General features: G+C 43.0%; 1 protein-coding gene across 6 annotated transcripts in view; it reads right to left on the reverse strand.

Annotated features, from left to right (window-relative positions):
* Nucleotides 1–15394, reverse strand: part of AKAP13 (A-kinase anchoring protein 13) — a 246255-nt gene that overhangs the window by 131046 nt on the left and 99815 nt on the right. The gene's annotated exons all lie outside the window — the stretch shown is intronic.

Below are 15394 nucleotides of genomic sequence, written 5' to 3' on the forward strand. Positions count from 1 at the left end.
TGTGAATAAGGCCTTAAACCATGAAAACACAGATCATCACTAGGAAATAGGTTTCAAATGACAAAAATAATAGTTCTACCGTTCTAAATACACACCAGAAGAAAGCTGTAATAAATGCTGAGGAACTCATCCAGTAACTAAGAACAATAATAGTTATATGGGAGAATAAAAAAGGTCATCTTTTTTTCCAGGAACAGTGCCACTCTTGAACTATGGAAACAGCCAATGGACAAGAGTGGCGCTGTTTTTTTGAGAGAAAAAAGACAGACCAATTTTTCAAGTCTCAGAAAACCCCTTTAAAGCATATCTATCAGCGATCATTCGCAGTTAATGAAATACAATCCAAGCTTCGACAACTTGCAAGCACTACCCCCACCAAAAAAAATAAAGAAATCAAGAGTCAAAATAGAAGACACCATCAAATTGTTTTTATGTGCAAAAAACAAAAATATAAAAAGTTACAAAAAATAAAATAAAATCATGTTTCCCCCTAAAGCAATGTAGAAATAAAACAAAAACAATTATTATTGCCAAGTAAAAGTCTAAACTATTACAATATAAAACATTTTAACCCGCACGGTGAACCCCGTAAAAAAAACGAAAAAGCCAACCGTCAGCAAAATCGATGATTTTAGTAACCTCATTGTACCAATAGGAACTACCGCTAGCACCGCAAAAACATAAAAAACTATATAAATTGGGTATCGCCATAATCATATTGACACACTGAACAAAGTCAACATGTTGTTTTTAGGTTGTGGAGGTAAGGGGTTAAAGGATAACGAAACTTTCAAAAAACTTCTGACATGTCATAGTGACATGTCAGATGTTTTGATCGTTGGGGGTCAGAGAACTGAGATCGCTAAAACCGTGAGTGCGGAGATGCTTTATTTCTGATTGGCTTTTCTTGGAAAGTCGAGCAATTGGTGTAAAGGCTCAATAGAAAGTCTAGAGCCCATAGACCAACAAGCTGTAAGGAAAAAAAAAATGTAATTGTTTTTTTGCATATCTTATTATTGGAAAAATATAATTGACATTTATGCATCTCTAACAACCTGTACTAAAAAATAGCATTTATTCTGCATGGTAAATGCCCTTGTACAGCTCTGTTGAAGGAAAAATATAAAAGTTTTAGCTTTAAGAATGTGGTGACCTTGAGGGTTAATGTTCCTTTAAGATATGCATAAATTCACATCAAAGGAAAAGATTTTGCAGCACTTAAGGGCCTTTTGAACCGGCCGACAATAGGCCGATGCGGCGAGCGCTGATCAACAAGACATCGTTGATCGGCGCTCGTTTGCTCCTGTCACAAGGAGCTATGTATCGGGACGAGTGTTCGTTGCTCCGATCGCTCGTCCCCATCCATTATCATCATGTCGGCAGCGCGTGTTGTTATCATCATGTGCTGCCAACAACGATAATATTTTAGTTTTTTAAAATGATGCAACCAGCAGATGATCGAGCGTTTGCAACGAACGTTATATGAACGCTCATCTGCACGATAATCGGCCAGTGTAAAAGGGCTTTTAGTTATTATATATGCAGTAAGAGAAATGTTATGGGTTCACAGGATTATGTTTTTTGCATACAAGTTTAATTTTAGTGGTTAGAAAGAATCCCAGTCCTTATTAGCAGTCAGAGACAGGCTTACATTCTCAGTAATGACCTTTTATTGAGTTGGTATATCATTTTGTGTAATATATATATCCCAATACATTAGAAATACATTTTCTTGTTGGGGATGAAGGCCAGGACCACACACCGTTTTGATGCAGTTTTTGTGGCGGTTGTGTCTCAGTCTTCTAAGACAAACACAGGGTTGGACACAAAAGGAAGAAAATGCATTCGTTTTTTTCTTTATACGTTTCCTTCCTCTTGGATCCACTTCTGGGTATGACTCAAAAAACTGCCCCAAAAACCGCATCAAAACTGTGTGTGTGATCCTGGCCTTAAGAACATAACTGTACATGCAGGAGACAATCACGTCCCAACAAGCCAAAACCCAATGAAGGCAACACAGGTCACTCCCATAGCAACTCTTCTGGACCCTCCCAATGGCTCAGTCCAGCTAAGCAGCTAAGGAAACAGCCAAAAACAAATGCTTGGAATATATTAGGCCCACTTAGTGTATTTTTTTTTCCTTCTTTCAGTAAAGTTTGACAAAGTTCAGTAGTAAATTACTTTGATCAGCAAAACCAAGGAAATCATGCATGAACTGCATCTATATCTGGTATTGTTAACAGGAAGTGACAGAATTAGCATCAGCAATGATCTTGTACGACTACTTAATCTAGTTACTCAAAGTGAAAGCAACGACCACGGATTGCTTTAAAAAAAATAAAAAATAAAAATATATATACACATACATGCACACACTAAAAACTTTAGGTAAAATGTTGTTAATTTAAAAGCTGCGATGCAAGTGTACTATGAAGAAAATGAGATATAAGAAGAGTGTTACTACTGCTTGCATGGTATTACAGTGGGCAACACACAACACAACCTCTGACTGTCACTGCTGTATTGAGAAGAGATTTCCAATTGGTTGATTGTCACATGAAAAAGGGTGGTCATACAAAAGACATTCTCTAATTTAACCTGGTTGGCTTCCAAAAACCCATACATACAGCAGATTTTGCCAGGGGAACTTGTTGTTGGCTAAAACATTTTCTCTACAGCACCCACTGCAGGGGAAATGGAGTATGACATGCGGCCATTCAAGCGTTTGCGGTCCCTCTAGGACAGGGGTCTCAAAGTCGGCAGGTTAAATGGGCCACACATAGAAAAAATGTGTAGTTGACAGGCCGCTTTACTTTCAAATGTGATACTATACAAAATTATTGTTAATTCATTATTTGATCTACTATAACAATACTACATTACTATAATACTACTAAATTACCATGATAATACTGCTAGGTTTAAACTTACTGGAAATGTAAGAGTTTACTCCACGTACTTATTTTAACAACCTAGTTTTCCAGTTTAAGTGTCGCTACATGCAGTCTAGCAGCTCAGTCAGCAGCGATTGGCAGACACAAGAATGTCAAGATTGGGCAGCCCCTTTTTAGATAGTGCCGCAGTGCGCGGTCAATAGTGCCACACACCCCCTTGTAGATAGTGCCACACCCCCCATGCAGATAGTGCCACACACCGCCACCATTGTAGGTAGTGCCACACACACCCCCACTTGTAGATAGTGCCACACACACCCCCACTTGTAGATAGTGCCACACACACCCCCACTTGTAGATAGTGCCACACACACCCCCACTTGTAGATAGTGCCACACACCCCCACTTGTAGATAGTGCCACACACCCCCACTTGTAGATAGTGCCACACACCCCCACTTGTAGATAGTGCCACACACACACACCCCACTTGTAGTTAGTGCCACAGAAAAACTTTCTACAGGGGGCTGTGTAGGGCACATTCTACAGGGTGTGTGTGTAGCGGTCCTCCTTCAGCCTGCTCTCTGCTGTCCCGAGGATTTCTCGGGAGCTTCGGTGCCCCGCAGGCTGCATATTTGAGACCCCTGTTCTAGGATATCCATATCCTCTAACAGGGCATATGGATAAGGTTTGTCTTTGTAAAAACAACCCCTTTAAAAGGAAATGTACCATCAGAAAACTACATTTAAATCCAGTTTCTATTATATAATTATTTGTAGCCATTTTTTTTATGTGACTATTGAAAACATAAAATACTTCCGTTTTCACACTGATGACCAGAGCAGATAGGCTGATGCTTCCTATTTTAGGCTATGTTCACACGGAGTATTTTGGGGGAGGAATATCTGCCTCAAAATTCCGTTTGGAACTTTGAGGCAGATATTCCTCTCCCTGTACGCCGATTTTCGCGGCAATTATCGCGCCGTTTTTCGCCCGCGGCCATTGAGCGCCGCGGGCATAAAACAGCGAGATATAAGCTTTCTCCTTCCTCCCATTGAAGTCAATGGGAGGTCGGAGGCGGAAGCGCCCGAAGATAGGGCATGTCGCTTCTTTTTCCCGCGAGGCAGTTTTACTGCTCGCGGGAAAAAGACGCCGACGCCTCCCATTGAAATCAATGGGAGGCGTTCTCGGGCCGTTTCTGCCGAGTTTTGCGACGCGGTTTCCGCGTCAAAAAACTCGGCAAAATACCCCGTGTGAACATAGCCTTCAGCTCAATTGTCAGCTGTGCTGTGAAGGCTGGAACAGGTTCAGCAGAGGATCTGAGTATTTAACCCCTCCCCGACATGAAGTCTGTCAGTCATAATGGGAGGGGGGGTATAGACGGCACACGAGCTGGGCCAACTCTATACACCACAGGTGCCAGCTGTAGATTATGCCGTAAAAAGGAAAACAAAAAACAGAGGAATTGCTGGGGTTTTTAGTCATTTCACAATGGAGGAATTGCTAAAAGCTGGTCCTGAATGTCTGACACACAGGATCGAGCTAATTTACGATCACATCTAATTTAATAACTTACATATGATCTGTATTAGTTGGGTTCTGCTAGTCAAAGACATGCAGGACCCAATCTCAGCCGAGCAGTCCGTTCAACTGGAAATGGCGGAGGAAAACGATTCAGCTTCTATGTATGCAGGATACATAGAACTGTATTGTAAGAAGTAAAAAAACATTTTTAAGAAAAGTTAATTTAAAAGGTTTAAAAAAAAAAAAAACAAACAAAAAAAAACAAAACACCTTTCAAAAAGGTGTGCATAGCCTTCAAGGCTTGATTCACACATGCAGTTTTTGGGGCAATTGAAACAAAATATAGTTTGTAAAAATATCTCATTACTTTCCCTTTTGATTTCTATTGGGTAGACATATGCCAAAAGAGTGTCATTGTAGCATACGTTAGACAGGATTCCATCGGCACATTGTGTATCTTACCTCAGTACGGAGACAGCAATAAACCGGTAAAAAGTACAATACAATAAGTAATACTTGCACTACAGGAAAATAAATGCCGTTATTACGATGTCACCACCCAAGCTCTAAGTTCAGTTTACCTCTATCTCACATACCACAAAGTTCTCCCCTCGAATAGATGTTCTGATAACGCCCTAAGGTGTACTTTGAGCTGTCATGAAAAATTTAGATTTCCTGCTTCACCCACAAGGGAGGGAGAAGGACTAGTAGCTGATTTGCAAAACAATCTATCAGAAACTTGGGTAAAACACCACTAAACTCATATGAGATCATACTGGCAAGGCAAACAAGACAGTACTGGTATTTCAGAAATACCAGGAAACTATGCAACATTTAAATACACCAGGGCTCAGGAAATGAAAACCGACCTTGGTCCACAGAAAGGAAGGCTCTGTTCACACCACGTTTTCCCTTTACATTTGGTGTACAAGTCTGAGAAGTCTCCAGATGTATGCGAATGTAAAGGTCCAACATATGATATAGTATGCCATATGTTATACATAGGCCATCATGTTAAAAAGAACTGTACACCACCCGGTTTTCTTTTGTTGACCCACTGTATAGGAACAAGAAGCAGACTACGCTCTGCTATAAAGCAAAAAAAAGGATGACGACGCGTACCTGCCCGGCGAATTCAAAAGAGAGATTCTTAGAATTCACCGATTCCATAGAGGTCTTTGGATACATTCAGCCTATACATCGGAAGTATCTCCCAACGCATACGCTGAATCTGTTGCCCATTGAAAGTTACAGTCCCAATAATCACTCATGTTTGGCTTGGCCAAATGTGCGTAATATCAATAGCGCTGATAGGATAAAGTAGTTGTCAGACAACTAATGACTCATGCACACTTCCATCACCGTATTCTCTGCTGTTTTTGACGGATCCGTGTGTCCGTTTTAGTATCCGTTTGGTTCCGTGTGTACTCAGTGTCCGTTCCGTGTTTCCGCTTTAAACAGACGTTGTGCTTCCGTTTTGAACTTTATTTGAACTTGTCACATGTCCCAGTCTGTGAATTTTGGCACGCCCTGCCGCTGCTAGGGCAATGAATCCATCAAATCCATTTTTGATGGACCCCTCTGACTTCTATTTGCTAACGTCTATTCACGTCGCGGTCATATTGCATTTTTTTTGCCGTGATTTTTCTGAAAACACAGAAACCGGCTACAGTTTTGTATCTGGTTAACAAAAATCGCGTCAAAAGCTGTGATATCAACACAACGTGGAAATAGACCGTTGCCCACCTAACTTTCAGGGAAACAAATTCTTACACAGGAAAAATTCCATCCTTGTCTACCATCAGAAGCCATAGGACAAGGGTCAGACTCCCAGACGCAACAAATTTCCCGGATTCCTTTAAATACTTTACTAGTAACAAAGATTTAATTAACCCCTTTAAAGGGGTTATCCGGGAACCAAAAATTGCTCTGCTTTCATATTTTTAAGTCAAAATAAGTCACTTACTAATGAACTTTAATTAAAAATTCGGTACTAAATGGTGCCATTCAAGCCCGGTGAACTGTCCCCGAAAGTCCTGGAGCTTTTCCAATATTGATGACGCGCCGACACGGCCCCACGTGACTGAGGGCTTTCTTGCTGTGCTGTTCGTGTTGGCGTGTTATCAATGGCATGACCGCAAGGGGCAGTCACATTGCCTATTGCTGGAGTCCCCGGAGCAGAGCATCAGCTAGCGCTTTGCTCGGGACTCCAGCACTGCTCCTGACATTTGGTTATTGGATTCCAGCACTGCTGCCTACGTCACGGTCACTGTCAATATATGGGCAGTGACTTCGGCAGTAGTACTGGAGTCCCCGAGCAGAGCATCAGCTGATGCTCTGCCTGGTGACTCCCGTACCGCTGCCGTTATCACTGTTTGTATATGGACAGTGACGTTGGCAGCAGTGCTGGAGTCCCCAGGCAGAACATCAACTGATGCTCTGCTCGGGTACTCCAGTGATGGGAAACCCCTGAAGTCACTGTCCATATATGGACAGTGACGTCTGAAGCAGTAGTGAAGTCCCCGAGCAGAGTATTAGCCTATAGGTACGTTGTGTTGCTGGTGTGGGCTCAAAGGCTGAGCATGCACCATAGCCTACTGCATGGCCAGGACCGGAGCAAGGCTCCAATCGGGCTGATTAACCCCTTAGATGCAGCGCTCAAAACGCGCGTTATCTGTGGGGTTTACTAGCAGATCGGAAACACCACGATGGCTGCTTTGGCAGACCGGTGGCCTACCATGGCCTCCTGTCTGCTAAGTATGAAAGCCTGTTAGATCCCCCCCAGAGGCGGGGCCTAAAAGGCTTCTGGCTGCAGAAAGATGGCGTAGGCTCAGAAGCTAAGCCTGAGACATCAGCCCTGGGTGTCCGCTGTACGCTACAGCTGACACCCTGCGGTAACGGCAAGGAACGAAGATAGCTCCAATCCCTGCCACTCACCCCTTAGATGCCACGATCAAATGCGATCGTGGCATCTTAGTGGTTTGAAGGCAATCAGCATCGCTGCAATGTGTGCCGATCGTTGCCCAACAATGGCCTCCTGGTCTGCCACGTACGTTAGCCCATTAGGCCCCATCCAAACACTGCCTTTTTTCCTATAAGTATTTTATTATAGGAAAAAAATGAAAAACTTTAAAATAAAGTACATGTTTGGTATCACTGCGTTCGTACGACACAAACTATAAAACTGTAATGTTATTTTTTCCGCACTGTTAATACTGCAAACATTTTTGGGAAAAAACACAAATCCCAAAATCACAATTTTTTGGTCACCACCCCTCCCAAAACATAGAATAAAAAGTGATAAAAAATAGTCGCATGTACCCCAAAATAGTACCAATAAAAACTACAACCCATCCCACAAAAAACAAGCCCTTAGGTCTTTCAGTTTACATCCACATATATGGTATCGCCATACCTGGGGGTACCCACTTAACAGTTTAAGGTTTAGGTCTTCAGTGGCACAACATATCGTGCACTAAAATGGCATATCAGTGGAAAATTGCAATTTTCACTTTTACACCATCTCCTGCGCATTAATTTGAGGAAAAAAACGTCTGTGGGGTCAAAATGCTCACTATACTACACCCCTTAAAATGCCCTAAGTGATGTAGTTTCCAAAATAGGGGTCACTACTTGGGGGTTTGTTTTACTATTTGACCTCAAAGCTCTGCAATTGTGGGCCAATGCTGTGAAAATTACCAAAATAGGCCTCAAATGCGCATGGTGCTCTTCACTTCTGAGGCCTGTCATTTGTCCAGACAAATTACACCGTGTTCCAAATTATTATGCATTATTATTTAAGTGTCATAAACATTTAATTATTAGTTTTTCAATTAAACTCATGGATGGTATTGTGTCTTAGGGCTCTTTGGATCATTGTAATCAATCCCAGACACTTGTGATAATTAGTTTGCCAGGTGTGCCCAATCAAACTACTTAAGAAGGACGTTCCACATTATTAAGCAGGCCACAGGTTTCAAGCAATATGGGAAAGAAAAAGGATCTCTCTGCTGCCGAAAAGCGTGAAATAGTGCAATACCTTGGACAAGGTATGAAAACATTGGAAATTTCAAGAAAACTTAGGTGTGATCATCGTACTGTGAAAAGATTTGTGGCCGATTCAGAGCACAGACGGGTTCATTCAGATAAAGGCATAATGAGGAAGGTTTCTGCCAGACAAATTAATAGGATTAGGAGAGCAGCTACTAAAATGCCATTGCAAAGCAGCAAACAGGTATTTGAAGCCGCTGGTGCCTCGGGAGTCCCGCGAACCTCAAGGTGTAGGATCCTCCAGAAGTTTGCAAGTATGCATAAAGCTATTATTCGGCCACCCCTAAACAATGCTCACAAGCAGAAACGGTTGCAGTGGGCTCAGAAATACATGAAGACTAATTTTCAAACCGTGTTGTTTACTGATGAGTGCCGTGCAACCATGGATGGTCCAGATGGATGGAGTAGTGGATGGTTGGTGAATGGCCACCATGTCCAACAAGGCTGCGACGTCAGCAAGGAGGTGGCGGAGTCATGTTTTGGGCTGGAATCATGGGGAGAGAGCTGGTAGGCCCCTTTAGGGTCCCTGGCGGTGTGAAAATGACCTCTGCAAAGTACGTAGAGTTTATGACTGACCACTTTCTTCCGTGGTACAAAAAGAAGAACCGTGCCTTCCGTAGCAAAATTATCTTCATGCATGACAATGCACCATCTCATGCTGCAAAGAATACCTCTGTGTCATTGGCTGCTATGGGCATAAAAGGAGAGAAACTCATGGTGTGGCCCCCCATGTTCCCCTGACATCAACCCTATTGAGAACCTTTGGAGCATCCTCAAGCAAAATATCTATGAGGGTGGGAGGCAGTTCACATCAAAACAGAAGCTCTGGGAGGCTATTCTGACATCCTGCAAAGATATTCAAGCAGAAACTGTCCAAATACTCACAAATTCAATGGATGCAAAAATTGTGAAGGTGATATCAAAGAAGGGGTCCTATGTTAACATGTAACTTGGCTTGCTACGTTTTTTTTTATTGAAAAAGCTTTTTATTTCTGTAAATATGACCTGATGCTGCAAATTCAACAAATCACCATTTTAGTTCTCTTTACAACCTTTAAAATGTTTTGATCTCTGTTGTGCATAATAATTTGAAACCGTGCATTTTGAGGTTTTTACTTCTAAAAAAAAAAATCTGTTATCATTAGGAGATTTGTTCAATAAAATTTGCATTATACTCCAACGGTTGATGGCTTGAAGATTATACTGACTGTCATTTGCAGCGACTATTTAGGAAAATCAGCGAAAAATAACATTTGCATAATAATTTGGAATGCGGTGTATAAATTCCTTGAGGAGTGTAGTTTCCCAAATGGGGTCACTTTTGGCGGGATTCCACTGATTTTGTCCCGCAGTGGTTTTGCAAATGCGACATGACACCCGAACACCAAACCAGCAAAATCTGCATGCCAAGTAGCGTTCCTTTCTTTCTGAGCCCTGCCGTGTGTCCAAACAGCAGTTTATGACCACATATGGGATATTTTGCGTAATCGGGAGAAATTGATTTTCAAATGTGTTACTTTTTCTCCTTTATTCCTTGTAAAAATTTCACAAAGTTCAGGAGAAAAAAACAAACTTTGGGGTCAAAATGCCCACTATACCCCTAGATAAATTACGTCAGGGGCGTAGTTTCCAAAATAGGGTCACTTTTGGGGGTTTCCACCAATTTGGTTCTGCAGGAGAATTGCAAACGTGACATGGCGGCGCAAACCATTCCAGCAAAATTTAAGCTCCAAAAGCCAAAACGGTGCTCTTTCCCTTCTAAGCCGTGCCGTGGGTCCAAAAAGCAGTTTATTACCCCATATTAGGTATTGCTGTGCTCAGAAGTGGTTGCTTTACAAATGGTCGGGTGCTTTTTTCTCCTTTTTCTATTATGAAAATTGAAAAATCTCATCTAAAACTACATTTTATTAGAAAAAAAACTCTGATTTTCACTTTCACCTAATTCCACAAAATTTAGCAAAAAAACCTGTGGGAATGAAAATGCTCACTATACCCCTCGATAAATTCCTTGAGAGCTGTAGTTTACCAAATGGTGTCACTTTAGGGGGGTTTCCACGGTTTTGGTCCCTCAGGGGCTTTACAAATGCGAATTGGCACCCGAAAACCAGTCCAGCAAACTTGAGCTCAAAAGCCAAATGGTGCTCCTACCATTCTAAGCTATGCTGTGGGTCCAAACAGCAGTTAACCACCACATATGGGGTATTGCCGTAATCGGGAGAAATTGCTTTTCAAATGTTGGGGTTCTTTTTCTCCTTTATGCCTTGTAAAAATGTCTCCATTTTATTGGGGAAAAAATTGTAAGATTTTTATTTTTACGGCCTAATTCCACTAAATCCAGCAATAAAAAACCTGTGGGGTCAAACTGCTCACTATACCCCTAGATAAATTCCTCGAGGAATGTAGTTTGCAAAATGGTGTCTTTCTCGGGGAGTTTCCATTGTTTTGGCCCCACAAGACCTCTTCAAACATGACATGGTGCCTAAAAATATATTCTACTAAAAAAGAGGCACGAAAATCCACTAGGTGCTCCTTTGCTTCTGAGGCCTGTGCCTCAGTACAGTAACACACTAGGGCCACATGTGGGATATTTCTAAACACTGCAGAATCTGGGCAATAAATATTGTGTTGTGTTTCCCTGTTAAAACCTTCTGTGTTACAGAAAGAAAAAAAAGGATCAAAACAGATTTTCTGCAAAACAGATTTCACCTCCACTTTGCTTTATTTCCTGTGAAACGCCTAAACGGTTAAGAAGGTTTCTAAATGCTGTTTTGAATACTTTGAGGTGTGCAGTTTTTTTTAAAATAGCGTGATTTATGTAGGGTTTCTAATATATAGGACTTCCAGAGCCACTTCAGAACTGAACTGGTCCTTAAAAAAAAGCCTTTTGAAATTTTCTTGAAAACGTGAGAAATTGCTGCTAAATTTCTAAGCTTTGTACGGTCCTAGAAATATAAAAGAATGTTCAAAGACGGGGCGTGGCTTGGACATGGCGCTGACCGGACGTGCTTTCTGAGAGCTCCGCGCCTGCACTCCTTTCAACCCGATCATAAGCTAATTTAAAAGCATCAAAAGCGCATTTATTTACTAACCTGATGGTTAGGAAGTCCAGGGCCTCTTCGGGGACTCATTATCATACTCGGCAGATGTCTGCAGCTGGGTCTATTCAGCGTTTTCTGACCGACGCCGGGGCAGGAGCAGTCTCCAAGATGGCGCCGACAGAGGAGAGACGCGATGGCACCGAGTCCTTGCTCCCTGAGGGGATTTCATCTGCGGCCAGCGTTGCTGCTTCAGGTACTGATGGTACCTTTCCTTCATTGTCCGGTGCATCGGGGATGGTTCCCTCCAGGCTAGATGGGGTCACACCGAGTTCTGCTGGGGATGTGATGGCGCTGCCTGCGCGGGATTGCGTGTCACGTGGTGCCTGTCATGGCGGCCGAGTCTCTCCATCTTCCCTCCCGCATGTGCTGGGTCCTGCATTGCTGCCTTCCACATCTCATATAGATATGGATCTTCACCCCTCAACGTCAATGGGAGGTGCATCTGCCCTTGGGGATGATTTACAGGGCTTGAGACGTCAGTTATCAGCTTTACCCACTAAGCAGGACATGGAGCGTTATGTTAATCGTCTGGAAACGACATACAAGTCTGAGATACAATCTCTCACCACTAACCTATCCCAATTGTCAGATCAGGTGCAGCGTATGGAGAGCGATGTCTCAGTTATTTCACAGCAACAAGTTTCTCAGGACGCCCGTTTAGATCAGCACTCTCATCAGATTCATGCATTATTTAATTTGGCTGAGGATCATGAGAATCGGAATCGTCGCAACAACATTCGGCTGAGGGGCATTCCTGAGGATATCTCTCCGGGTCAAGTTATCCCTACTTTACAATCTCTATTTAATACCTTACTGGGACGCCCTGCTGCAGATCCTATTGAGTTGGATAGAGCCCACAGGACCCTGGGTCCTCGGAACCCGGATCCAGCCAGGCCTAGAGATGTGCTATGTCGTGTCCATTTTTTTTCTCTCAGGGAGCAGATAATGAGAAAAGCCCGTGATAAAGGGGAAGTTTTATTGCAAGGGGTCAAGATTCAACTGCTATCGGATTTGTCCAAAATGACTCTGGATAAGCGCAGAGTGCTTCGTCCTTTGTTGGATGTATTGAGGGAGCATGAGATCTCTTATTCTTGGGGTCACCCCTTTCAGCTACAGGTCCGCAGAGATGTGTCATTATTGAGTGTTCGGGATCCAGGGGATGTTCCGGACTTCTGCGCTGCTCTCCGTGTACCTCGAGTCTCCATCCCTGATTGGCCTTATGTTCCCTTTCCGCCACCGCGTCCACGGGCGCGTAGGCGAGGTCGTTCTCCTGCTTCTCCTGGTCGTAGGCATGAGGGTCGCCTAGCTGAACCGATCTGATATCCTTTTTAGACTTTTCTGTGTTCTGTTATCAGAGTTCAATGCAATAATTCTGGGGTTTCTCATTTAAAGCAAATATAGTCTGTGTTCTTATAGCCGCTCACATTGGTGTTATCGCTCGTTGCAACTGATTTTATTTTTGCTGGACACTGCGGGTCCATTGATATGGTTCGATTAATGTCATTGTGCTTCAGATGTGAATGCTTAAGGTTTTCTAAAATCCCTTGTACCTCTTACAAGTATATGCACTTTTGATAACATTGAATGTATATAGGAATATGCTCCGTTGAGGTATTTCTAGGTGTATATTAATGCGGCATACTTTTGTCTCATTACTATTGGGTGTTATGCAAAGTGCCTTGGTTTTCCTAACTGTAATAATTTATTATTACTTGCTTGAATATAATTGCTGGGTTGGGGGGGTGCGGGGCACTGGCTAGTCTGTGTCCTGACACTTCTCCTCTTAGGGACTCACTGGTTGATTCCGGTGTCTGTTAGAGTGTTTCTCCTTGAGTAGCTCAAGGAGAGGGCGATTAGTTCGCCCGTTCGTTTGTCTTTGTTGTTGTATATCCCCTCCTCGTCTGTCTTGTCCTATTTACTTCTGCCTTAAGTGCATTCTTTTGTTGAGCTCCTCGGGGTAAAGACTCTGATGGCGCAATTGAAGGTCTGTACCTTCAATGCTAGGGGGCTCAATGTCCCGGAAAAACGCTCACAAATTTTATATAATATGCATAAAGAACGAGTACACATCTTGTTCCTACAGGAGACTCACTTTCAGGTGGGCCATATGCCACAATTTACAAACAGATACTTCCCGTCTTGGTTTCACAGTGCCAACCCGGAATCCAAGTCCAAAGGGGCTAGCATAGGTATCCACAAGTCACTTTCCCATAAAATCATTGATGTTTTGGTTGACCCGGGAGGTCGATATGTCTTTTTAAAATTGTCTATGCGCAATAAGATTCTTACCCTGGCTAACTTGTACCTTCCCAATCAGGATCAGGCTAGAGTGGGGCGAGTGTTCTTGAAGAAATTGGAAGAGTTTACAGAGGGCGTCTTAATTGTAGGTGGAGATCTTAACTTGACCTTTGATCCTAGGCTTGATACCTCCTCGGGCAGGTCTGCTGTTCCTAAATCACAGTTGGGGGCACTAAAGGCTATGATGCATTCCATGCAATTGATCGACGTGTGGAGGATTCTACACCCTCAGGTGAGAGAGTATACGTACTTTTCCCCCTTGCATAACATGTACAGTCGGATAGATGCTTTTTTGATCAGTCACCATTTGCTTACCTGGCATCCTAGTACTACTGTGGGCCCCATGATCTGGTCAGATCATGCCCCAGTGTTCCTGACCCTTTCGTTTCCTGACTCGGTACCGAATTTTCGGTCTTGGAAACTTAATGATAATTTATTGAAGGATACAGTATGTGTGTCGGCTCTCAAGGACGCTCTTGAGGGGTTTATTGCAGTACATGAACATGACCCTACCTCCTTACCACTCCAATGGGAGGCGCTGAAATGTGTCATTAGAGGAGTCCTAATACAGCACGGGGCACGTTTGAAGCGAGAGAAAGGGATTTCTATTGCACGTCTCCTGACTCAGATAAGGGAGTTGGAATCATGTCATAAACAAATTCTATCTTCACAGGTTTTTGCGGATCTTACCACAGCAAGGGAGTCCTTGCGATCTCTTATAGATCAATCACACGCCCGGTTTAGAGATCGGATGAGAAAACACTCATATGAATTTGCGGACAAGTGCGGTAGATCTTTAGCGCGTATGTTACATCCCCGAACGCAAGCGTCCTACATCCCTAAAATACTATCTTCTTCAGGGGCCGAAGTTCATGACCCGGTGGGTATTACAGAGTGCTTTAAACAGTATTACTCGACTTTATATAACATCAAGGGGCAATTTCACGACATGCAGGCTGAGGCTTTGCGGGACAAAATAGATCATTATGTAAATAGTACGGCTTTACCGCCTTTAGAGGAGGGGGAGGCTTCGGGACTCGAGGAAGATTTTGTGGAATCAGAAGTGGAACATGTTATTAAGGAATCACCCTTGGGCAAGAGTCCAGGGCCTGATGGATTTAACAACAAATTTTATAAAACATTTAAGGCTCAACTGGTTCCCTTTTTGACGAAAGTCTTTAACTCCGTGTCTTCCTTGTGTCCCTTTGCACCCCAGTCCCTTGAGGCTCACATTACTCTGTTACCAAAGCCTGGCAAGGACCCAACCTCTTGCGCTAACTTCAGACCCATCTCATTAATTAATGTAGATGTAAAATTTTTCGCAAAGTTGCTTGCATCTCGCTTGTCACCGTTGTTACCTGGATTGATACGGGATGATCAGGTGGGGTTTGTATGTGGTCGGGAGGCACGGGATAACACCAACAGAACTCTCCTTTTAACTTCATTTTGCCAATCCCGTAAGATACCGATGTGCTTGCTGTCGGTTGATGCCGAGAAGGCTTTTGACAGAGTGCATTGGGTGTTCCTCCGC

Source organism: Rhinoderma darwinii, chromosome 3 (genome assembly GCF_050947455.1).
Source record: "Rhinoderma darwinii isolate aRhiDar2 chromosome 3, aRhiDar2.hap1, whole genome shotgun sequence".
Taxonomy (NCBI): domain Eukaryota; kingdom Metazoa; phylum Chordata; class Amphibia; order Anura; family Rhinodermatidae; genus Rhinoderma; species Rhinoderma darwinii.